The sequence below is a fragment of the Heterocephalus glaber genome, unplaced genomic scaffold, assembly GCF_053883595.1.
Source record: "Heterocephalus glaber isolate CG9 unplaced genomic scaffold, H.glaber_assembly_v1.0 deba00001504, whole genome shotgun sequence".
NCBI classification, from domain to species: Eukaryota; Metazoa; Chordata; class Mammalia; order Rodentia; family Bathyergidae; genus Heterocephalus; species Heterocephalus glaber.
In genome coordinates, this window is record NW_028258324.1 from 53568670 (window position 1) to 53592068 (window position 23399).

Consider the following 23399-nt stretch of genomic DNA (forward strand, 5'->3'; position numbering starts at 1 on the left):
CACATGGACTAGAAAAATACTAAGTCCCAGAGAAAGCCAGTATTTCTGCCAAACCTTCTCTGACCTCCCTCAATTCATGCTGTTTTTATATAAATAATTCCAAAACTGAACAAACCCAACACATTTTTCACATAACTCCAAGTGAATGTGTTGAGTCAGAAATTCTTCTTAGTAATCCTGCCATGAGCTGTGGAAGGGGATTCCTCTGTCAGCCACTCATGTAAGCAGGATGTATTTATCTTGCATTGCTATAAGAACTAATGTATTTACTCAACAGGTTGATGTTCCAAAAGTCTATTAATCACATCGCCTTTATCAGTAACCCCTCTGTTGACTCCCTTTCCCTTCATTTGCTTGAAAGGCTCCCAGTACACAGGAAGCAGTCACTTCTTGGTTAGACAGTCATCATGGTAATCATGTGAAAACCTTAATGAGGTTTTGGGAACACAAGTCTCAAAAAGATTCCTGGACATGATGTATGTAAAGTTATTAAAATGTTTAACACTTTCTTGACACAATTTATACAAAACTACAGTCTCCATAAAGAGCCATTCCACTTCCCACCTGGGTTTCCCATATTAAGAACCAAAGCTGGTACGTTAGAACAAAAATGTCCAACTGACGGTGAGCTTTGCAACAATTAGGCCATTTGTAAATCTTTAACTATGTTCCTTCAAGGTAAGAAACTTTTTTAATGCACATATTGTTTTCATCTTCCATACTTTGTATTTTGTCCTAAAAAATATGCAAACGGCAAAAAAGCAGTTATTGATTTAATCACTGTGACTGAGTAAAGCAGAAAAAACAAACACCATATCCACACAAGCAGGAAAACCTCGACAGAAAAGCAAAATATAAACACACATCACATGCCTAACCACTCTCAGGCATATTTTCTTTCTGCCACCCCTCCCCCACACGTAAAGGCAAACTATTTCTAGAACTCTCAATGATAATTTGGGAACCTTGCCATTAACTCCCATAAGACAATCCAACCTACACGATGTTTTCATGGAGACAAAGCTGCCCTACTTCCCTAAACCATAAACTTAATAAAATAGTGAGCACATACAGTCCCAGGAAATCAGGATTACTGAAAAACGCCAAAGAGTATGGGACTTATTTAACAAAAATAAACATAGATCACACTGGAAAACTCAAAAAGTCACTGGCTGTCTTTAGCGTGTAATAAGAACATTTACTGCAAGTTGTTTTAGGTAAGTGAATAAAAACACCATGATGAGACCTTGTATTAATCAAACGGGAAAAAGTTTTTAGGGGGAAAAGGAAATATAATTATATTGGGGGGAGGGGTGCGTTCAGTCTAAAGAGTCAAGGCTAAAAATAACACATCATTTCACCCACCGTATTTTATTAACAAAATGATTGGATCACCACAAGGTTCTTGACTGGAAAACAAGAAAGTCAACAGTAAACTTTCCTAAGTCAACCGTAAATCACATAGGTACTGAAACTTCATCCCTCGTGCCTGAGAAGTCCAAAATTATAAGTACCGTAAACTCTAGACCCTGAAAAAATATAATTTAACTAGGTGCAAACAGTCCTCATGTAAACCATCAAAATTATTTGACATTGTTAGATAACCTAACAGCATTTCTTTTAAGCCCTCACAACCCAAATTCTACACAGAACACATCATCTTCACGACCCCAATTTTAGGCCGTCTGCCACTGCACGGAGATGTCTGTTTCAGCAAATTAGGAACTTCCAAAAATACTGAACACGTTAACACATGCCTGGCTTCCCTGGAGCTGCCATAGGGGATTAATATTTCTCTTAAAAGTCTGCTCCGGTTCCAAAAAAACAAAACGACATCGGTTCCAAAGAGGAAGTTACCAAGAAACCACCCTCGCACAACGTGGCCTTTACACTGTCAGAAAATACAGTGACTCTGTGTCGCCCAAAACTTACCAGGGAGCTGGCAGTAACTTTGCCAATTCTCCACTTCTGAACCCAACTTCACGAGGCTCCGGCAAACGCCTCGAAAAGGACGAGGCACCGCGCCGCGCACCGCGCGACCCGACCGCGGCCGGCGGCTCCCGCGCGCCCCTCCCCCGGCGCCCCCGCCCCGGCCGCGCGGCCCCCAACTGCCGCCCGCCCGCCGGCAGGGAGCGGCTCCCATCGCCGCCCAGGCGTTAGCGAAAATCGCGCGCACAGAGAGGAGCTTTCTCCTCTGCTAAAAATAGGCTATAAAGGAGTCGGCCTCATGATGGCTCCTTGATTCAATTTGCTGCAAATTCTTTCCTGAAAGCCTTCCCCGCCTCACATCCACACGCACAAAAAGGGGGGTGTCGAGGCACGAAGGGCGCGAGAGGGGGAGCAGGCCGAGGTGCACATTTTCGGGAGACAACAACAACATAATTAGGGTGAGGATCCCCCCGAGAGCAGGGGACGGCGGAGGGGGATGGGAGAGCGGGCAGGCACGTGAGCGTCTCCGGGTCGCCGCAGCAGGGGGATGGGGGCGCCGAGACGCCCGCCCCCGTCGCGCTCCCCCCACGAGGCCGAGGCGGGCGCAGCCCCGCGCGCCCCTCCCCCGCCCGCTGCCCGCCGCCCCCGCCGGGGTCCGGCCCCCCGCGCTTACCTGGACACGGCGGCCTCCGACTGCGCTCCCCCTCCCGGGAACGGAGGCACGAGGAAACTCCCCTCCTCGCCGCCGCCGCCGCCTCCAGCCACCCCCAAAATAACCCCTCCGGGGGGTGCGAGGCGATTATAACCCCGGGAGCGCGGACGCGGGGGATGGGCCGGCCAGCGGCGGGGGCGGGGAGGCGGCCCGGGTCCCCAGGTGGCGAGCGGAGGTGCTCCCGCCGGGGGAGGGGCGGGGGCGCGGGCGGGGGCAGGGCGCGAGCGGGAGAGGAATTGAGGCAGAAGGTAAAAGCTGTTACTAAGGGAAAGAGCCAAACGGTTCGGAGCAGCCAACGGCTCAGACACTCAACACTGGGGAGAGCGGAATGGGGACCAGCCAGGCACAAATGAGCTCGCGAAGCCCGCGGCGGCGGCCGCGCAGCAAAACAAACCCGAGCGGCCTGCGCCGGGCGGGCGGCGGGGGAGGGGCTGCGGGAGGGGGAGGGGCGCGGACGCGGGGCGGCGGCGCGGGGGGCTGGGCCTGCGCTGCGCATTCTTTTAAAAAGTGAGCGGCCCCGCTGACGAGGAGAGCGCCCCTCCCCTCCCCCTCTTCTCCCCATCCCCCTTTTCTCCCCTCCCCCCCTTCCGCGCTGCCGGTGCGGGGCGTGGGGGAGGGGAGCCCGCGTGGAGCCACCGCGGAACTTCAGCGGCTGTGCGTGTGCGGGCGCTCGCCGCCGGCCTGGAGGGGATGTGCGTTTGTGCAGAGGCCCACACACCTTTGTGTGCGTCAGTACATAGGTCGCTCTCGGAAGCGTACCTGGAAAGGTGCTTTATCTGTAATCAGCGATTTGCAAAAATATAATCCAGAGAGCCAGATCGGTAGGAAACAGCACCTGAGAAGGGGGGGGGGGGTGATACTAAACACAAAGCTGTAAGTGAAGTGCTTATGCCCAAATGTACTGGGAAGCAAACATATGGCGGTATTTATCATCTGGTGGGTCTGTTTGAAAGGTTTGGTCGATCAGTTCTCATTTCCCAAAAATAAAATAATGTAACTGAGTGTTTACTACCACCTCGGATGCGGGCTCGACAGTAGGTTACCCACTTTGTGTACTTTCTGCAGTGCAAAGTGTAACTCCGGGGACTGATAATGTTACAGTGTGATTGAGGGACAGGGTGGTTTTTGAAAAGGGAAACTGTTTAAAGAAGATGTGCTCATCTCTAAGGCTCTCAAAGCAGGGGTGAAGGGACGCTTCTTAGGTCCTTGTGGAATTCTAGGACCAAAGGCAAGATGACCTTTGAATTTTAAGCGATGACCTGAAACTTTATTACTGTCTTGGAAGTGAATAACGTTTCAGATGCTTTCTTGGGTGAAAGCCTCTCTTCGTATTGTCATCAGGATATTTGGAAATAGGTATAGTCATCAGTAGTCTTTTCCTTTCGGTGTCAGAAACCTGTATTTTCTTTCTCACAATTATATGAAGGAACTTTCACCAGTCAGGACTCTGGGTACCCTAATAAACTTAGCGCTCTTTTGGTCCAGGGCGGAGTCTCTCTCCAATGAAGAGCCCTGGGCTGGGGCTGGGGTTTCCTGGCTAACCCGGGAAGGGCGGGCAGGGGCAGGAAAACTATCAGAGGGAAGAAGGAAGAGGGACTGGAAACTCCCTTCCAAGCACCAGAAAGAAAGTTCAAAGCAAGCATATCAGTGGTGTGTCCTGAGAGCTATTTTCATATATGAAAGAGGGAATGTTAGATTAAACAATGTCACCTGATGGGAATTTAGATTACTGCAGGTTTCCAAAACACTATGCAGAGTGTACAGGAAAACAGCACAAAGAAAGGAAGTTTTGCACTTCAGTAGGATTCTGAAGCAGGTGCTTATTTACCACAACCTAGAACCTTCCCAATGATTTTATTTCAAACACAAAAAGAACATTTTTTTTTAAAAAAATACTTTTAAGAGTTGACTAATGACCTGGATATCACTAAACATAATACTTTCTTTGGAAAGTAATCTCTCCATGATTAGAGTTCCTTATCTGAGCCACCCAAAGAAACTAATCTGTTGTCCTAGATTCTTTCTGGTGCTTTTGTTTATTTGGTTGGTTGGTTGGTTTTTTGTGGGGCTAGGGATCAAGCCTAGGGCCTTGCATAGGCTTGGTAAGTGCTCTACTACTGACCTACATACATCCCCAGCGTCCCCCCCCCCAGATGTTGGAAGTTTCATGAGATGGCCCCACTGTAGATGGGTGTTCTCCAGACAACAGCTAGGAACTAAAAACTCAAACCACTCTTCAGCGCCTAAGGACTTACCAGCCCCTCAGATTCCTAACAGGATCATCTCCCAACCTGTGGTCACAGACCTGTCCTCCCCAGAATTGTCCCCACATCTTTGCTGCACAAGGGATGACCCATCTTCTTGAGGTTCACACAGTCAGGGCTTCCAGGCTGAAGTTCTCACACCTTAGACCAAGTTGCTTCCTGAAGTTGTTCATTATTTGTTGAGCCTTATCACAGTGATAATAATAATCATGGTTTTATAAGGCATTTCTACATAGGAATCACTTCATTTGGGTATCATAAAAATCACTAATGTTGGGCACTTGTAGCAAAACTCTTCCCAGTGAAGCATACTTCATCCACCATTATTAAATCATGCTCACTGAAGAGAGACTTGAAGTACTTTTAGACCAAAAAAAACCCTCTAACTATAAAAAAGCCTTGATCTCACCAACTATGTGGGTATTAATGAGATCATACTTTGCTCACTGTAATTTCTGTATTGTAGGACCTATGTGAAACAACAGTGTGGCTTGAACAGTAAATACTTGGGTAAAATACTAGGATAAATGAGCTGCCTTACAAAGGTCACATGTGTTATTACTTCACCACCACCACCACCACCTCCGGCCATTCCAAAATACCCAGCACACAAGATCAGAGGCTGCACCAAACTTCAAGCAAAAATTAGGCCCATGAGGGGAGGTAAGGACAGAGAATTAACTATTGTTACTGATTTTCAGTGCTTTGTCCTAATCTAAAAACTGTCTGGGCCAGGGATTTAGCTCAGTGGTTCTGCTGCCTGCCTCACAAGCACAAGGTCCTGAGTTAGATCCCCTGTACAAAAAAAAACCACAAAACCCTAAAAACTGTCTTTCTTTTGAATGTTAATATGTTTCTAGAAAGGAGATTACTTTGTTACAAAGAAATTCTACAATGGAACACATTATTAAGAAAGTTCTCTTGAACTTTCTAGCTAATTACTCAACAGTGAGAAATCTCATACCAGTAACTGTTAGCAGATATTACTTGTGTGTTGTAAAGTGACTACAAACAAATCCTACCTTGTTTGGCTGTAGTCATCTTACACCCAGGGAGTGTGGTATCGCAAGATTGCATCCACTTCTGCAACTTCACTCAAAACAAACATTTTAAAGTTCGAAATGATTTTAATCCCAGGTCTATAAGATCATATTATATGTATTTTTTTCAACCACCATATTTTACATTGTTTATATTAACTAACGTAATTATTCAAAACAAACAAAAAAGGATGAAAAGATATTTGATATCACGAATATTACCCAGTAACAAGAGTTATTGGTGCTACAACTCATTTTATTCTCTTTACTCACCGTGGAATGTCTATAGCGTTTACCCCCAGGCAACTTACTGATACCCTGTAATATGTTTCTCTTTCATTTTGACTTGTGCAATTCTTCATCTGTGCCTTCTTCAGGCTCTCAGCTGGTGCCATCCAGACGGAAGCACTTGTTGGCCACATAAGTCATCTTAGCACACAAGGCCCTCCTCTCCATCTGTGCAGAGCACACTGCTTATGACCTCTCCTCATCAGTGTGAAGCTTGCAGTTTTCCATGCTTCTGTGACTGATTTCATTACAACACATTTTCCTTGGGGGGGGTCTTCATTTAAATTACAGAAGAGCCAGTTGTATGCAAGCCTGAAATCCCAGCCCTCAGGAGGGTGAGGCAAGAGGATCTCTGTAAATTCTGTGAGTTCTGGGCCAGCCTGGGCTACATAGTGAGACCCTGTCCTAAAACAAAACAAACAAACAAGAAACACAACTATATTTTTTGGTTTTGCTGTCATTGTAGTCATAGGGGTAAACCCAGGGCCTTCACACTAAACTATAGCCACAGCCCTTTTTCATTGTTTATTTTGAAACAGGAGCTTCCTCAGTCACTAAGTTACCCAGGCTGGGCTCAAATTTGTGATCTTTCTGCCTCAGCCTCCCCAAGTACCGGAATTCCAGGCGTGCTCGATCATGCCCAGCACAACTATCTTATGAGTATCTGTGTCTCTCAGGTTATGGAAATATCAAGTTGTATCCTGAGTTTGTCATTTAGTCAGAACAGAAAAAGCAACCACGCACATCAAAGATTTCCCCATCAATCCCTTACTTCCATTGACCAGGCAAGTATTTCTCCAGGCAGCACTGAAGGCCTTCTAGTGTGTTGATGCTTCTGCTATTTGTTCATTAATTCAAGGAATGTTTGCTGAATGCTTATTGTGCAGGTCTCTATTAAGGAAGCTGTTTTTGTTGTTGCTGTCGTAGTTGCTGTGCTGGGGATCAAATACTGGGCTTCATGCATGCTAGGAAAGTACCAGTAAGCTATATCCCCAGCCCAGGAAGCTGTTCACAGTGAACCAAACACAGTGGAATTTACAGCCTAGTCTCAAGTGGAGTGGGAGTTAGGATGCACAGACATTCAAAAAATACATATGTCTATATTAGATTACTGTTTGACTGTTATCACAGAGATAATTTAGAATTTAGAAATGGTTTGAATAAAAGTTCGTTCTCTTATATTGGTGACATTCCAGTGTAAGCATCCCAGAGTAAAGTGCCTTAAACCCATATTGCTCCACTATCTCAACACAAATCGTCTGTCTGGTAGTCTAAGGTGGCTCTTCTGGCTCCCGCCATGTTCAAATCCTAGTTGTCGGGACAAAAAAAAGATAAATAGAGGGCTCTGCTTTCCCATTCAAAAGACCTATCCTGCCAGTTGTATTTATTACTTCTACTTCAGTGGCTGGAAGTTAGATGACTGCATTTAGTAGCTTAGTAAGTCAAGTAAGTGATAATCAAGCTTAAATAAGGTGGGGAGCAGACTAGGGCCTGTTATTTTAAATCAGTTGACAGAAGTCTGCTTAGTCAAGAAAATGAAGTAGGAGAATTAGGGGAGTGAGTGCAAATATCAGAAAAAGAACATTTCAGGCAGATGAATTAGTGCAGAGGAACAGAGGTAAAAGCAAATGTGATGTCTCCTAGAAATAAAAACAGTATCAGTTGACTGGCATGACTCACAGGAGTGGCAAGAGGAAGGTCAGGGATCAGATAGGAAGAGCCTTTTCCTTTTCGTGACATGGAAAGCCTTTGGAAGGTTTTGAACAAAGAAGCAACTTGTTTCACCTTCTGTTTCAAGAGAGGACTGCTGACTGCTGTTTGGAGGTCCCACTCCAATAACACAGTACCAGGAAGGAGCAGCGAGACAATGGAGTGGCAATGGAGATGTTTCCAGGAACCACAGGAGGTTAGACTCTGTACATTTTACAGGAGAGATGTGAAATATATTTTGGGACATGTTATAGAAAAAGAGTCAAAGATGATTCAAGATTTTAGGCCAAGAAAATGGAAGAATGAAGTTTACATTTACTGAGATGGAAAAGGCTGGGAGAGGAACAAGTTGGTGAGGGAAAAATAAAGAGTTTTATTTTGGAGTCTGAGGAACCTATGAGACATCCCCAGGAAGACATTGAATAGACAGATGGATATGCAAACCTGGTGTTAGAGGAAATTTAAACTGGAGATATAAATTTGGGATTCATTACTAAAGTAACAATATTTGAAGTCATGGACCTATATACAATAAACTGGAGTGTAAGTGTAGGTAAAAATTTAAATTACCTGTTAGCTCCAGTTGACTCCTGCCCCAAATATTTTATTACCAATGTTCCTCTCTCTTGATACAGTTAAAAGCCTATTTCATCACACTTTAGGTCAACATAAAATAACATTCTAACTTCAAGGACATTGATCAAAACCATAGAAAATATGAATTGCTACCATTTATTAAGCATGTTGCCAAGCACTTTTGAAGGTGTTTTGTTTATTGTCTCTAATTTTCTCAACAACCTGTAAAGGCAGTACCTTAGTTCAGTCTGCTATAACAAAAATACTGTTTACTGTGTAGCTTAAAGAACAAAGATTTATTTATCATAGTTCTGGAGTCTGGGAAGTCTAAAATCAGCATGGTCAGGTTCTGGTGAGGGCCCTCTTCCTGGTTTGCTGTGTCCTTACAAGGTAATGAAGGGGGCAGGGGCAGAGAGAGAGGAAGCAAGCTCTTTATTGTCTCTTTCGCTCTTGTTTGTTTGTTTGTTTGTTTGTTGTTTGAGACAAGGTCTTTCTATGTAGTTCAGATTGGCCTTGAACTCACTTTTTAGTCAGGCTAGCCTTGAATTCATGGCAATCCTCCTGCCTCAGCCTTCCAAGTGCTGGGAATACAGGCATGTGTTTCTGTCTCTTCTTATAAGGAAGCTAAACCTGTTATAAGATCTACACCCTTCTTACCTAATTATCTCCGAAAGACTGCAATTCCTTATATCATTCCATTAGAGTTTAAGGTTTCAGCCTATGAATTTGGGGGGGGGGCGGGGACAAAAAAACTAGGTAAATTACATTATCTTGGTTTGATTTATAAAGAAACTGAAGCATTAAGATCAAATACTTTGTATAAACTCATGCTGCAAATGGCAAAATAAATATTTAAACTCAAATTTTCTGACTGCATTGTCTGCTTTTCCACTGAGTGAAATTAAGCAGGTCAAGGCAGGAAAGTGCAAGTGTTTGCCAAAAAGAACTTCTAAAGGAGAGCAGAGAAATACAAAGCAGGGGGGAAAAAAAAAGGAGAAACTGCTTGAGGGGAAGAACCACATCATAATCACATTTATGTGGCCCACTTTTCCTAAATTAGAATCTTAAAAATATTAATTGAATGCAGATGTGGCTCTAACCAATCAGATTTCCTCCACAGCACTTCTTGAGACTATTCCTGTATCTACTGATTAGAAAGGAAGACCTTTGTCCCATTCACTCTCTACCTCTTCCTGTTACCTCCCACGCCAACATCTGAGAATCTGGTATGATGTATACTTGAAGACATGTTTTGTGGGCAAAGAAGACAATGTATAGTAATTCAGTTTCATTTATTATGAATTTGCAAACCTGGTTTTTCTTTAAGCTTTGAAATTCAAGCTGCAAATCTAACTCCCTATTTTAAGAGAATGTTAATAATGTGGTTAATTAAATTTCCTTGAATTATTAAACTGCATTTATACATTCAATCTCCTTTTTAAAAAATTTTTTTTTGGTACCAGGGATCAAACTTGGGACCTTGCGCTTGTGAGGCAGGCGGTGGAACCACTGAGCTAAATCCCTAGCCCCATTCAATCTCCTTTTTATTTTTTTTTCCTTTTTAAAATACTTGAGTTATTCAACAAAAGAAGCATAAGTTAAGTAATGCTTATAATTATAACTATAGTTATAAATATAACTATAATCTTAAGATCTCTTGAGCATGTCAAAAATGTTTACAGATTTAATAAAATTCTCACATCCTTTCACTTAAAATCACAAACTAAATCAATTAGTTCTAATTTAGATGTTTTAAAGTGGTATCACAATGATAACCTTTTAGTCAGTCTAAAATGTCAAATGATCTTAAAGATTACAAAGGGTTAAAATACCAAATACAAACAGGCACAAATATTTCTAAACATAAATTTAATTTGTTTTATTACTTTCCTTAGCTTTGTGCTTTCCTGAATCCAAAAGAAACTTTGGCTTTAAATAATTCTTGTGGCTCAGGCGAGCTGGGATGCTATCATAGTTCATGGTGTTATCACAAAATACATAAGCTAGGTGGCTTATAAGTAACAGAAATTAATTTTTTCCCAGTTCTGGAGGCTGGGAAGTCCAAGATCAAGGTGCTGGCACTTTTACTGTCCAGTGAAGGCCCATTTCCTGGTTCACAGACAGGGCTTTCTTGCTGGGTCCAATTCTGGTGAAAAGGGCAAACTAGCTCCTCCTCCTGCAAGCCTCTGTAATAAGGATACTAATCCACTCATGAGAACTCCCAAAGCCTCATCTCTTACTACCATCATCTTTGACATTAGAATTTGGGTTTATTGGAGACAGAGTCTCCTATGTAGTCCAGGCTGACCTTGAATTGCAATCTTCCTGTCTCAGCCTCTCAAGTGCTGGCATTACAGGCATGCACCACCATGGTGGGCTGTTTTTATTTCTTGGTCATTTATTTTTTTATTTTAATTTTTGGAGACCAAGGTTTAGATATGCAATTAAATGGGCTTCCCAAAGTTCTTCCCCTGAAGTCCAGTGGTGGTCAACCTGTGCCACTTGGCTTTCAAAGGGCTGTTTGTATCATTGAAAGCTCTAAAAGGTTCACCATCACTGCATGCAAACTTAGCCTAGGCAGCCACAAGCAGAACTGAGTTTTTGTCACCCTTACCCACAGGGGAAACTCTTCACCTAGGTATAAAGAGCAAGAGTATGTTATGTCCTGGGGCAAGGCCTCTCCAAAAAGGGACTGTAAAGTCATTAACACCTTGTACTCACTCCCTTCTTTTGGAGAAAAAAAACACAATGCAAAGACTGCAAAGAACTGCTGCTGGGGCACAGGTGCTCACCATCCCGTATGTACAGCGTTCTGTTATTGTAAGCATTCTACGAGCAACTAATCTGGAAGACCACGCATGCCAGTACTGAGTTTACCATTATAATCAAACAAAATTAAGTTGGTCTTATACATATTTAGCAATAGATGTAACAGCTGCAGGGCTAGGTGAGAGACCAGAGAAGCTGGATTCTAGACCCATCTCTACCCTCACTGATGTGTGTTTAGACAAGGCTTCAGACAGATGAGAAACCAAGTTTCCCTTAAAGTTCTCAATAAAATTGGGACTTCATTGTTCCAGAGAGGATATTCAAAATATTCATCAACCACCCATTGGAGCAGGTGTAGCATGCCAAGTCGTTCCGCTCATTGGCAGCCTCACAGTTTGTGTCCCTCATTTAGTCAACATTTACAGATGCCTACTCTGAACCAGTTATTTCACAAGACTTTTGTGTGCATCAAATTAAATGTTGGACAAAACAGATCACAACCTCCATACAGAGGTGTTTTAGTCTTTATTATTCTACATATTGAAAGACATAGCGAACAAGGACGGTAAGAAGCCTCTTAAACCCCATTTCACTAGTTTTACAGTTTTGCCTGTCCTATGGAGGCAGCCTGGTCTGAGTTTGGAGCAGATTTCACCTTCAGCTGTCTAACAGCCTGAGGAAGTAGAGGTCAAGGCCAAGACCAGCCATGACACAGCTTAACATCAGAACATCAACAATAAGAGCTGGCAGTTTACAGAGTATAACCATGTGTTAGGCCTTGTTCAAAGCAATTTTATGCAGATTAACTCATTTAATCCTCACCACAGACTAGTGAAAAAAGAACTATTATTATCGGTTCTCTAAAGATGAGGAAACCAAACCACAGGTCAATTGAGCCACCAAGGTCCCCTAGCTAGTGAACATAAGAATGGGTTGTCATCTAGGTGGTATGTTCATGCCTATAACCACCAGTACATATGGCAAACAAGCTTGGTGCAAGGGTTGGGAAGAGCTGATGGAGGGCAGGCAGCCAGAGAGCATTCTGCATCACCAAGCTGAGTCCAGAGGTTGCACAAAACCTCACTTCGACCACAGATGCCATAACTCAAAGGGGTCCCACCCAAGGAGCAGCCCTCTCACTGTTGTTGCAGAGAATACACCAGGTCTTGAGATTCCAGAAGCTCCTGCCAGACTGGAACCCTCGGCCCAGACTGTAAGAACCTGGGTACCCACAGCCTGGGGAGGGGCAGCTCAGTCCTTGGCCTCATAATAGAAAGCCAAGGGAAAGTGACCAGAGAGAATAGGAGGGGGAGAATCAACAATTCTTCCTTCTAGGAGCTGGGAAAAAGCACCCAGTCCAATGGATTTTACTTTGGGGAGCCAAACTAGCTCTGCTTGTTGAGTAAATGAACCTGGAGCTGAGGGCTAGGCCAGTCTCTCCTTTCTAGAGAGGATGAAGAGCGGTTGAAGAGAAATAAAGGCAGAGAAAGGCCAATGGAAACCTCTGAAGCTGGGCTTAGAAAAATTGTATTATATGATAATAACTGTTTTAGGCTTTGGGGGGCCATGTTTCTTTGTTACCCTCCTTCCTCTCAATCTTTTAAGGGGCTAGATTTATTCTGTGGTTTATAGTCTGCTGATTTGTGCTGTGAAGAGAGAAATGTGAAAACCTGAATCTAATCCCACACTCCTTTTTAGTGCTTAACTGGAATTAGGGCCTCCCCAGGAGAAAGCTGACTGTGGCGATGCTCCATGAAACCCAAGGTATGTTCCACTGCGGCACTTCAGGACTAACTCTGTTTGGCAACCCAAAGCTTTCCTTTGGGGATTTTTATGCCATGCACAGCTGCACACATGAGCAGCTCTGCAAGAATTATGTTTCATGCCACATTCCATTTGAGGACCGATGCCCAAGACAATATTGCAGAGCCATGAAACTCACCGTTACTCTACTGCAGGGAAAATAGAACAGCAGTCTTTCCTTCTCAGTGCCCAAATATCTCAATGTCTTTGGGAAAAGCTTGAATGAAGAAGGCAGTATAGCTGGTAGTAAACTGAACTTCCAGTTATAATGTCCCCTTTGAAGAGCCCAGGTTTGTAATAAGAAAACACAGCTATTAAGACAAGCAACTCTACCTAAAACTATCTGTCCCATACCCAGACATGGGCCTACCTACCCTAGGGCCTGCCTGAAGGCTTTCTGGGGAAGCAACTACTGAACTCATTACACTGTCCTTTTACCATCAGCCCATCGAGATCTCTCTGATAAGGACTTCTGTATTGACTGAAGTATATCTACTAAGCTTCAGACAGTAAAAAGAGAATTGCGCCACAATAAATTTTAGGATTATATTTTCTGTAGGTTTTAAATTTTAAGAGACAACTTGGAGTATTCTGGAAAATTAATACCTGGAACTTTGAAATAAATTTTATCTTAGAGATCTCAAGTCCAGCGAATTGATCACAAATATGCATATTTGGAAATTAGACCTAGCAACGGTATCTGCCATCTGCAATGACCTCCTATATGTCTCTGACTACTTACTTCCTGGATTTCCTGCAAAACATCCACAAGGCATTCTTAAAACCTGTAATGCCCTAGCTCCTCTGAAGTCCGCGTGCTTGGCCACTGCCCAGCCCCACATCTCATCATGTGCACACTCTGCCCCTGGACTCTGGCTGCAGTCACATAAGCTTGTTCCAATCCATCAAGCACACTAAGCTCTCTCCCACTGCCAGCCAATGCCTCTGGAGTAGTCATGGCCTGGGACGCTCTCCCCTCCACAGTCCCAAGCTCTGTGCCCTCCCTTCCGCAGTTAACCCTGCACTTTCATTTCTCCTCGAGGTCTCAATTCAAGCATCACTCCCTTGGAAAATCTGTGCTGACCACTTTTTGACCAGGCCCAATTTCTCTATATTCTCATTTTATAAAAGGACCCTGCTCCTTGTCCATGCTAATAGCACAGTCCTACATGGCAGCTATTTTGCATGTATTTGTCTGATTACTTGATTTATGGTCTTACTCACTAGACCATGAACTTCTTGATGGTAAAGATTATGTTCCTTTCATTCATGAATGTATAAGGCACAGAATAAACATTTACGGTGGGCTACTATTATAATATATAACTAGAACAGCAAATCAGCTTTTCATTTGGAATTGCTTAGAATGCTTTCTGTAAGTTTACTAATATAATTGACAAAAAATATGATTAACCAGTGCATATGCATGATGCAAGTTACTCAATTTGCCAACATTGCTAGAAACACAGGAAACAGAGCTATTGCATAAACATGGTACATTGCTTGGAAGAGTCAGTTTTTCTGGAGGATTATTGTGGGGAGTAGTTGGGGAAGTATTTTTATAATGTAACAAAGAAATATCTTAGGGTTTTAAAAGAAAAGAGAAATTTAAAAACTGTTGTGGTATGGCCCAAACATTTAGGGAATACTCCTCAGACTCCCTTTACCCACCCCTCCCTCTGGCCAGCCTCCAGGAGCATGCATGCCACTATTATATGTAATATAATGTAATATAACAGAAATATGAAGAAGTGCTCAAAGGAGACCATTACAAAAGCACATTCTAAATATGGAAGGATCCTTTTTCTCTATAATCTTTTAAAAATTGTGAGATTAAAATATTACCAGTAAGTAAAATCCATTCCCATACCCTAACAATTTCTTAACCCTAAGTCAACATGTAGTAAAACACTTTTTTTTTTTTAAACAAATAAATGTATACACTTAGATGTGTGGGTGAGTGTGTGTGTTTAGGCATGGCAGAGCAGGTTTGGTAAGCACCTTAAATGAGCTGCTCTCTCTTGATTTAATCTAAAACAGATACATAATAACATGTAAGCAAATGCTTACAAAGGATCCACAATAACTAAAAAGTTTAATGAACAGTTTTTCATTATTTTTTTTCACGGGAATGAAAAAGAGAATTGAAAATGCCAAACAAAGTAGGAATGGTATTCAGGGCTCTGGCCAACTTTGATTTCAAGTTTTTGAACTAAAGCCTTCTCAAAACTAGTGCTGTAAAGAAAATGCTGATGATAACTGGAACAGACATCTCAATGCACACATGCACACACGTAAGGGAGGAAAATATAGTTTAGGGATTTGTTTCTTTTATGTGGTGATTATTTTCTTCAACTGTAGTCTTGTGTTCAGCCTTCATAAAATAATTATTTACAATTTCAGCAAAATAATATGAGATTCCTGCAGAGCTTTAGAAAATGACTTGTGGGGGCTAATAGGAAATAGCAGACGGGACAAGTATATGGAGGCTTTGTTCTGTTCCAGAGAGCTGACAGTCTTTAGAAGGCTCACAGATCACTCTTTATGACTCATACCCTTCCACCCACTCCTCTCCAAGCCCTTAATTTCACTAGGACCTCTGTGTTATCCTAGCTTTTTAAATCCATTGCTTCCCACTGTTTTCTAATCAAATGCTTTCTCTGTTTGTAGGGACCTTGAAAAAGATAGGCTGAGGCATGGTGCACCAGGAAATTATTCACCCAAACTGACCTAGGTTCTCCTAAGTCAGCCATGGCTTAGTTACCACTGAAGCACAATCCCCTCTTTTATGCATGCGTGCCCTCTTCTGCCATGAGCTACCCGAGAGGAACCATACAGCTCAGTGCAGGCCATATTCTTTCCTCCAGTGGTGTTCAGCACTAATTGAAACTGCCCTTGTTTGTTCCCTATCTGAATACTTTCTAAAATCTATCCTGTGTCAACCTACTCCAGCCTGTTATATTTCATCTCAAGGCCCTCATAGAGAGGCCAGGCCACCCATGTGTCATCTTTTTGCTTCTATCCCCTGAACACAACATTTGTGTGGCCCTTCCTGAAGGCCTGAACATGGTCACAAGGTGATGGGAAGCCCTGACCTGCATCCTGTATGGAGAGTAAAACCTACTTCTGAACTGAATCCTGCTGACTCCTTCCCTGAGGACAAAGCTTTGCCTTTTGCAGATATCTCAACAGCTGTGCTTTCTCTGATTTGCCCTTCTTTATATTAGACCTATTACCTCTCTAACCCTGACTTCCCTCTTCCTCTACTAGGCTTTTACTGTACTTTCAGTTTCTTTGTTTTGTTATCAGCTCTGATTTTCAGTTTTAATCTGATCCTTTGTCTGAATCTGTTTTGGCCTGAAAGGTTGTTAGTTTCCTATTAATGCTTTCTTCATTTGCCTCCTGTCACTCTAGCTCTCTACCCACCCCCCACCCTCAACATCCTCACAAACACATATACACACTCAAGAGTGTGCCTACACACACAATGCAGAGGAATTGTTTAGATCACTTCTTGCATGGCTATGGTACACAGATACCTTTTCTATTGACAGGACATAACACTGAAATCCATGGGGTAGCAATGAAGGATAGTAGCAATAACTTTATCCTCTAAGAGATTCTGCTCCAGTAAGGCTGTAAAATGTTAAGTAACCAATGACAGACCTGCTTTCCACCATTAAAGAGTTCTACCCAACTCTACAACTTCCTGTTACCCATTTCAGATCCTATCAGTGATGGACAGTTCTATCAGCGTTTGTGTAATGCCACTTCCTATGAGCAAGAAAGAAACCTATTTTCCACTTCTTTTCTTCCTCACATGACTGTCTTCCCAGTATGACATATCCCATACCAGAGGGTAGATCCTAGTAACTCAGGTGACTGGCTCCAGTGTCTTCAAAGGGAGTCCAGATTTCATAATGCAGCATCTCTAAATGCTACTGTCTTAGAATCTTCCAGCAGACACTAAGGGTTATTAGATACTGAAATGAGTGATGGAAGAAGGCTTAGATTCTTACTCCCTGGAGGTCTTTAAAAGCACAATGAATTCTTATCTGTCTGGGATGATTATGTAGGATACTGCTGGTAGGCCAAGGGATAGACCAGCTCATCATCCACACATGATATTTATTAAACTCTTGGGCATTCATGATATTGTCCTAGATTTCATATATATTAAAAGGTAATAAAGGTAATTTTAAAAATACAGCCCCTACTCTCAACTAGGTTTTTATCTAATGAAATAAAAGTTTTATGGCATACAAATAATATAATGAATGTCAACAGTGCTTTAATTTCTCAAATCATGTGCATTTCTTATTTGCTTTCATCTCTCTTACTCCTTTGGTTGGAGCTACACAAAGCAAGATTTTCAGTGAGCAATCTTCCAGCCTGTATTTTCCAAGAGTTTGTGAATGATGCAAAATGTGAACAGATATCAAAAGAATTAAGTGGGGCAGAAAGCACATAGTGGCCTCAGTTCTATCACGCAGAAAGCAAGAGGCTGCTGGGTTTGGTCTCAAAGGATCCTTCACTTTCTAACACCCAAGGATTCTAGGTCAGGGAGTAATTAATGTCGATGGGAAAAGAAGGACTATAAAGAGGTGAGAAGAAAGCAAATTATTGAATGCTTTCCCCTTCAGAGCCATAAAATGTTGACCAGGAGTCTATTTGAGGCCATTTTTTTGATAAACAAATGAGGTATGTTCTTTGAGAGCCAGCAGTATCATAGAAATGCCCTCTGGCTGAGAAATGCACATTTATGTGCAGGTGTAGTTAGAATCTGATCATATTCCACCCACTCCCAAAGCACATGCTGAGGCCCTACATGTTGTCATTTTCAGATCTATGCTGCCTAAAAGGTACAGAACCCGGGAAGGCCAGGTTGTGTACACATTTATACATTAATTCCCATGCCCCCATAAGAAAGTCTTCTTGGCTCTGTCCTTGGTCCTTCTCACATGAGTGCAGAGCCATGGATGGCCTTGGCCTGTCCACACGTGCTTTATGCCCACGCTGTGCAGCCAGTTGGAACCAGGCACACTCCATTCCTCTTGGACCCACTGCAGCACCAGGTGAGGTCTTGCCAAAGAGAGAAGCCTGTATTGCAACCTTCACCACACCACTTGTGTCAGGCCCAATCTAGCAACAAGTCAGCCCTCGAGGTAATGTGATGCAAAGTATTCTATACATGTGCATCTCTGTATAAAGCAAAGAACTGGTTAAATGTGCTTCATGAGTTTCTCTAATTTCTTTGCCATGAAAAGAAAAGCACTGGCAACTTTCCAGTTAACGTTCAGGAAAGCTGGTGTTGTATACACTAGAAGTTATTATAATGTATTCTTCATGTTTAGTTTATTGGATATTTTCCTTTTCTAGGAATACACAGGTGGTTAGTTAAGTGGCTCTTTTAATGCAATGAAGTTCTTTGGCTGAAATATCTCTTTCTGCTGTTGCCTTACATATGAGAGGCAGTGAATTTCTGAAAGCTAATTCCTGGACCATTCCCATCTAGTGACTTCGTTGGCATTATTATTTTTTACCATATTTTAAAAAATTTTTGCAATGTAGTGATTACATTCATCAAAGGGAGTTGGTACATGTACATAACCCATCTTATTTTTAACTAAAACATATTGAATTTACCTAGGCAAACAAATGTAAAATGTGTATTTAATTTTCCAATAATTCAGTCAGTTAAGTACTGTAAGGAAGAAAGATGTTTAACTTGTTTCACTCAAAATGAATATACAAATATATAGTCCTATAAATATATAGTTTCAGATTGACCAGTATATAATCGATCTTCTGCTTTATTTAGTAATTCATTTAAATCTATTATATAACTTACTAAACATTTAAAGTAAGACTTTCAAGGTATAATTTTATCTACTTCTTAACAGTTTAGGCTTCCGAACACATTGTACAACTAAGTTACTTTCAACACTAAATGATTGATCTATTTTTTAAATAAATAATTTCTCACCAGGTATGGTGGTGCACGCCTGTAATCCCAGCACTCAGGAGGCAGAGGCAGAAGGATTGCTGCGAGTCTGAGGCCAGCCTGAACTACATAATGGGACCCTGTCTCAAAAACAAAACAAAACAAATATATAATTTTTCCTAGAATGCAAAAATAAAACTTTGATAACTTGCCATTAAACAGTTATACTTTAAGCATTTATTTTTCCAAAGTTTCTGACAGTGTAGGGGATTTTAAATACACGACAGTGGATAATAGTGAATTGATTCTCCTGCCAGATGTTCAGTAGTTATTCCCAATTTCAGAAAGAGAACTAATTTTATTCCTTTATAGTCAGCTGTTAGTGGTTCTAGTTTTGGGAGACGTATGTATACAAATGAACTCTTAGGGTTCTGGAATATACAAGGGAAAGGCACAGCAGAGCAAAGCTTTCTTTGGCTGTTGCAAGCCCCTGGGATCAGGCTGATTCAAAAAATGCAAGAGGAGGAGGGCAAGGGCTCCAGTTTCCTCCTGAGCTATTAGTCTTTGAGCAATTTACTTAACCAGTCTAAACATATAGTCTCTTTGTTTATTATCTGAGGATAATATCTACCTTGCAGAGTATTTTTAAATATTATAACTCTGATGTAAATTATTAATCATATTGTTTTTCCCAGTGGATGTTTAATAAGTGGTAGCTGGATGTCAGTGTCTCATTTTGCTCCTTCCCCAGACTATAAATTCCTTGAGAATAAGAATTACAGCCCCTGATACAGGTTTGTCCCATCTTGCTGGTAGTCAGTATATGTTTGATGAGTTGAAAATTTCTTTTCTTTCTTTTTTTCTTTTTCTTTTTTCTTTTCTTTTTTTTGGTACCAGGGATCAAACTCAGGACCTTGCGCTTGCAAGGCAGATGGCGGAACCACTGAGCTAAATCCCCAGTCCCTCTTTTTTTCTTTTTTTTGAATCAGGGTCTCACTGTGTAGTTCAGGCTGGCCTTGAACTCACTGTATAGTCCATGCTAGCCTCGAACTCATGACAGTCCTACTGCCTCAACCTCCCAAGTACTGGGATTACAGACTTGCACCTCCACACCTGGCAAAAATTTCATTTCTCTGGGCTGGGGATTTAGATCAGTGGTGCCATGCCTGCCTGGCAAGTGCAAGGTCCTAAGTTTGATCCCTGATACCAAAAAAAAAAATTCATTTTTGAAAGATTTTTAAAATAATCTTTCCTTTAGAGTTTTAGGCATTTATATCTGATTTTTCTTTTCCTTAAATTTCCTAAAGTCTGATTTCCTGGTGGTTTTTTTTTTTCCTGGTGTCTAAGAGCATTTTTTATATTGTTAGATATCCTCAAATTAAGGTGGCTTAGACACTTTCTCCTCAGACCATTGAATAACTCATTTCTCTTTTTTTAGTTAGAATTAAATTCTAACCAATTCATAGTAGCAGTTCTTCTGGTTGTTTCCTCTACCATACATGGAAACAACTAGTTTACAAATTCCTAGTTTATTAGATGCTTTGCTTTTACCGTGAGAGTTCCAACAGATGCTCTGATAGCCAAAGTCCCTTTTCCTACTGTCTTCCTTGTGTCAGTTTTGCATTTTGTTGAAGGAATGTGAAGTTATGAGATATATCCTGTTAAAACAAGTTAATTTTGTCTTATTCCTGGCAAATTTCCTATTATTAGGATAGCACAGGTTTAAAGTATCACTTTATCTGTTCTATTTCTTTTTTAGAACTCTCTCTTAGATTCTAGGTTCAATATCTTTGCATTCTTGCCCTCATTCATCTTCTAATGAAAAACAAAGCCAATTATTTCAGGCACATATGTTTGTAAAGATAAGTCTCAAGACTAGGCTTAGCCCATTTTCCCTTTGATTGAGTTGGGAGTATTTTCAGTTGCAAGTAATAGAAAACCATCTTTTAAATTGACTTTAAAAAATAGTTGTATTAATTATTGTTGTTCTCACTCTTCAACAATAACCAATGTATGTCTACCATATGAGAGTCATTGTCTCTTTTGGCTTTTCCTTTGGGTATGTTGCCTGCAACCTCAGGAAGGCTACTGTGGTTAGGGGAGCAACATACCGGCATTCAAGCCAAGACAAAAGCAGCAGGTAAAATTAGCCATGTCTATCTTTTATACCAAGGAAACAAAAGCATACCCAGGAGCTGCCAGGAACCTCCCCTTACCCCTGACTGACCATTAGGTGTTCTATGGACATGCCTTGCAGCAAGGATATTGGAGAAAGTGAGTGTTTTGCTTTTCTAGACTGTATAATGAAACATGGCAAGAACATTTGAAATGACTCTTGGACTAGTCAGCCAATAGCTTCTACCACAACTTTCAGAGATAAACTGTCGGGGACTTGACACACACCAGTTTTGCTAGCATTATCCTAGACCTAGACCTTTGTTACTTATGATGCTTTTCAAAGCTAATGACAGCCAGAAAGTATTACAGACAGTAAAATCTGGTGTCCACTGCCATAGGGTTTGCCAAACTATGTTAGCCAAACTTGCCAGATCAAAAGAATTACTTGGAATGCATATTAAACAAAAATACAAATTTCTTGGATTTTCCCCCAGAATAGACTGATTTAGTTGGCATAGAAGTACAGTGGGAATTTATAAATTTTTAAAAACACACCAGTGGATTTTTCTTATCACTGAAATTTGAGCATTATTGGCTTTTCATAGTTGGCTTTCCACTCCCTCAGAACAATGGTGTTGGAGCAGCAGATCAGTCAGATGGTGTGGCCACTGATACAGACATTAGAATATTCTGAGGGATGGGATTATGGTTTTGGACTCATGGGGCCACATGTTTCATATATTGGTCTTCATTCTCACTGTTCTTACTGAAATCTGCCACCTCCATAATCTCATCATCTCAGAACCTAAAATTGTCCTTCAAAAAGTTGCCATAGTTTTGGTTTCTATCTTCCTCCTTTCTTTCTACTCTCATACCATACAAAGTCCATTCCATATTTTAATGATATAGCTTCCTGTTTAAGAACTGTAATGGATCTCTAGTAAATATCTATTTAATCTGTCCCATTTTAGGATTAACTTTCTCCTATCAGCCATCAATCTTTTTTTCTGTATATTTAATGCTTCTAGTCAGATAGGGTTACAGCAATACCTCAGTTCACGAACTTAATTCTTTCCACGATTCTGGTCACAAACCCAATTGGACGAGACCCAAATCAAATTTCCCCATAAGGTCAACATTGAACCTAATCACTGAATTTGATGAATTTGATTTGGGTCTCGTCCAATTGGGTTTGCGACCAGAATCGTGGAAAGAATTAAGTTCATGAACAGACGTACTACTGTACTTTTTAAATTTGTTAATACACAAGTGGGCCAGATATTATCTATAGGTATCTGGCACCTTTTATGCCATGATTTCCCCTGTTTTGCATCGGCTAGAAACTTGGGAACATTTCTCATTTTCTCTTGCTAGCAGGATTTCAGATACACTTGAGCTCTAAGTAGCTCTATTAGTGAGAGATTTGGAAGGCAGAAGAGGGCCAGCAACCATCCTTGGCTTTTTCCTCTTAGTGGTTTTGGGCAGCACTTGAAGTCAGCAGGGTTTCCAGCAGTCTCCAGACTCTGGCAGGCAGAAGCTCTTTGATGTTCTGTGTAAGGATATGCCAGGCACCACCCTGCTCACCAGGGAAGATACAGAGAGAGCAAATAATAAGTCGAAGTAGAAACCAACCCTTATTTACATGTTTTTAGGCCTCAACTTTCCCTTCCTTTTTTATATGAGATTGGAAGGAACATAGCAGAACACAGCACAGGAATTTGGAGGAGACCAACATGTTTTTAAATAGTAAATAAATAGTTGGCTATCAGACCAAGAGTTTTTTTTTCAAATGCTAATAAGCATTTACAACTTTATGTTCTTTTATCTATGACCCAGGATAATTGGCTTTTCCATAAAGAAAATAATATAATTGGGGCTTAAAAGATAATTATATAGGATAATTGAATATTTTAAAAATCATACTAATTTTGTTTTTCTCATTTGATATTGTATTAAATATTATGGGAATTTTAAGCATTTTACTTAATACATATTGATCTGAGTGGGGAAATTAAAGAGAGACATTTTGGGTTTTTTATATAGATGTACATAAAACATTTAGAAAGTATATTTCAATAATGAGACCACTCTAGGTTCAGTGTGGTGGCACATGCCTATAATCCCAGCTACTCAGGGGGCCAAGGGAGGAGGCTCACAAGTTTGAGGCCAGCTTGGGTAGTTTAGCAACACTTCGTCTCAAAATAATATTAAATGGACTGGAGGATGTAGCGCATTGGTAGAGCAAC

At 41.4% G+C, this 23399-nt stretch overlaps 2 protein-coding genes and 1 long non-coding RNA gene across 14 annotated transcripts in view; 2 read left to right on the forward strand and 1 right to left on the reverse strand.

Annotated features, from left to right (window-relative positions):
- Tbl1xr1 (TBL1X/Y related 1) overlaps nucleotides 1-2994 on the reverse strand; it is a 168633-nt gene extending 165639 nt beyond the window's left edge. For 2 of the 12 annotated variants that reach the window (XM_004834614.4, XM_021254355.2), the window contains exon 1: nucleotides 2603-2691. The gene's annotated coding sequence lies outside the window, so the exon portion shown is untranslated. Of the gene's footprint in view, nucleotides 1-1932; nucleotides 2077-2602 lie in introns of those variants that run through there. The other 10 variants (XM_013071651.3, XM_013071649.3, XM_087186545.1 and 7 more) reach the window with 9 other exon arrangements.
- The window catches only part of LOC101701652 (spermatogenesis-associated protein 31A1), a 343100-nt gene continuing 321784 nt past the window's right edge, over nucleotides 2084-23399 (forward strand). The window contains exon 1 of the mRNA XM_087186530.1: nucleotides 2084-2387. The gene's annotated coding sequence lies outside the window, so the exon portion shown is untranslated. The remainder of the gene's footprint in view (nucleotides 2388-23399) is intronic.
- On the forward strand, nucleotides 3242-22271 carry LOC147825349 (uncharacterized). Its single transcript, XR_015440961.1, has 3 exons — nucleotides 3242-5568; nucleotides 12987-13052; nucleotides 19081-22271. It is a non-coding gene; the product is annotated as an uncharacterized LOC147825349 (long non-coding RNA).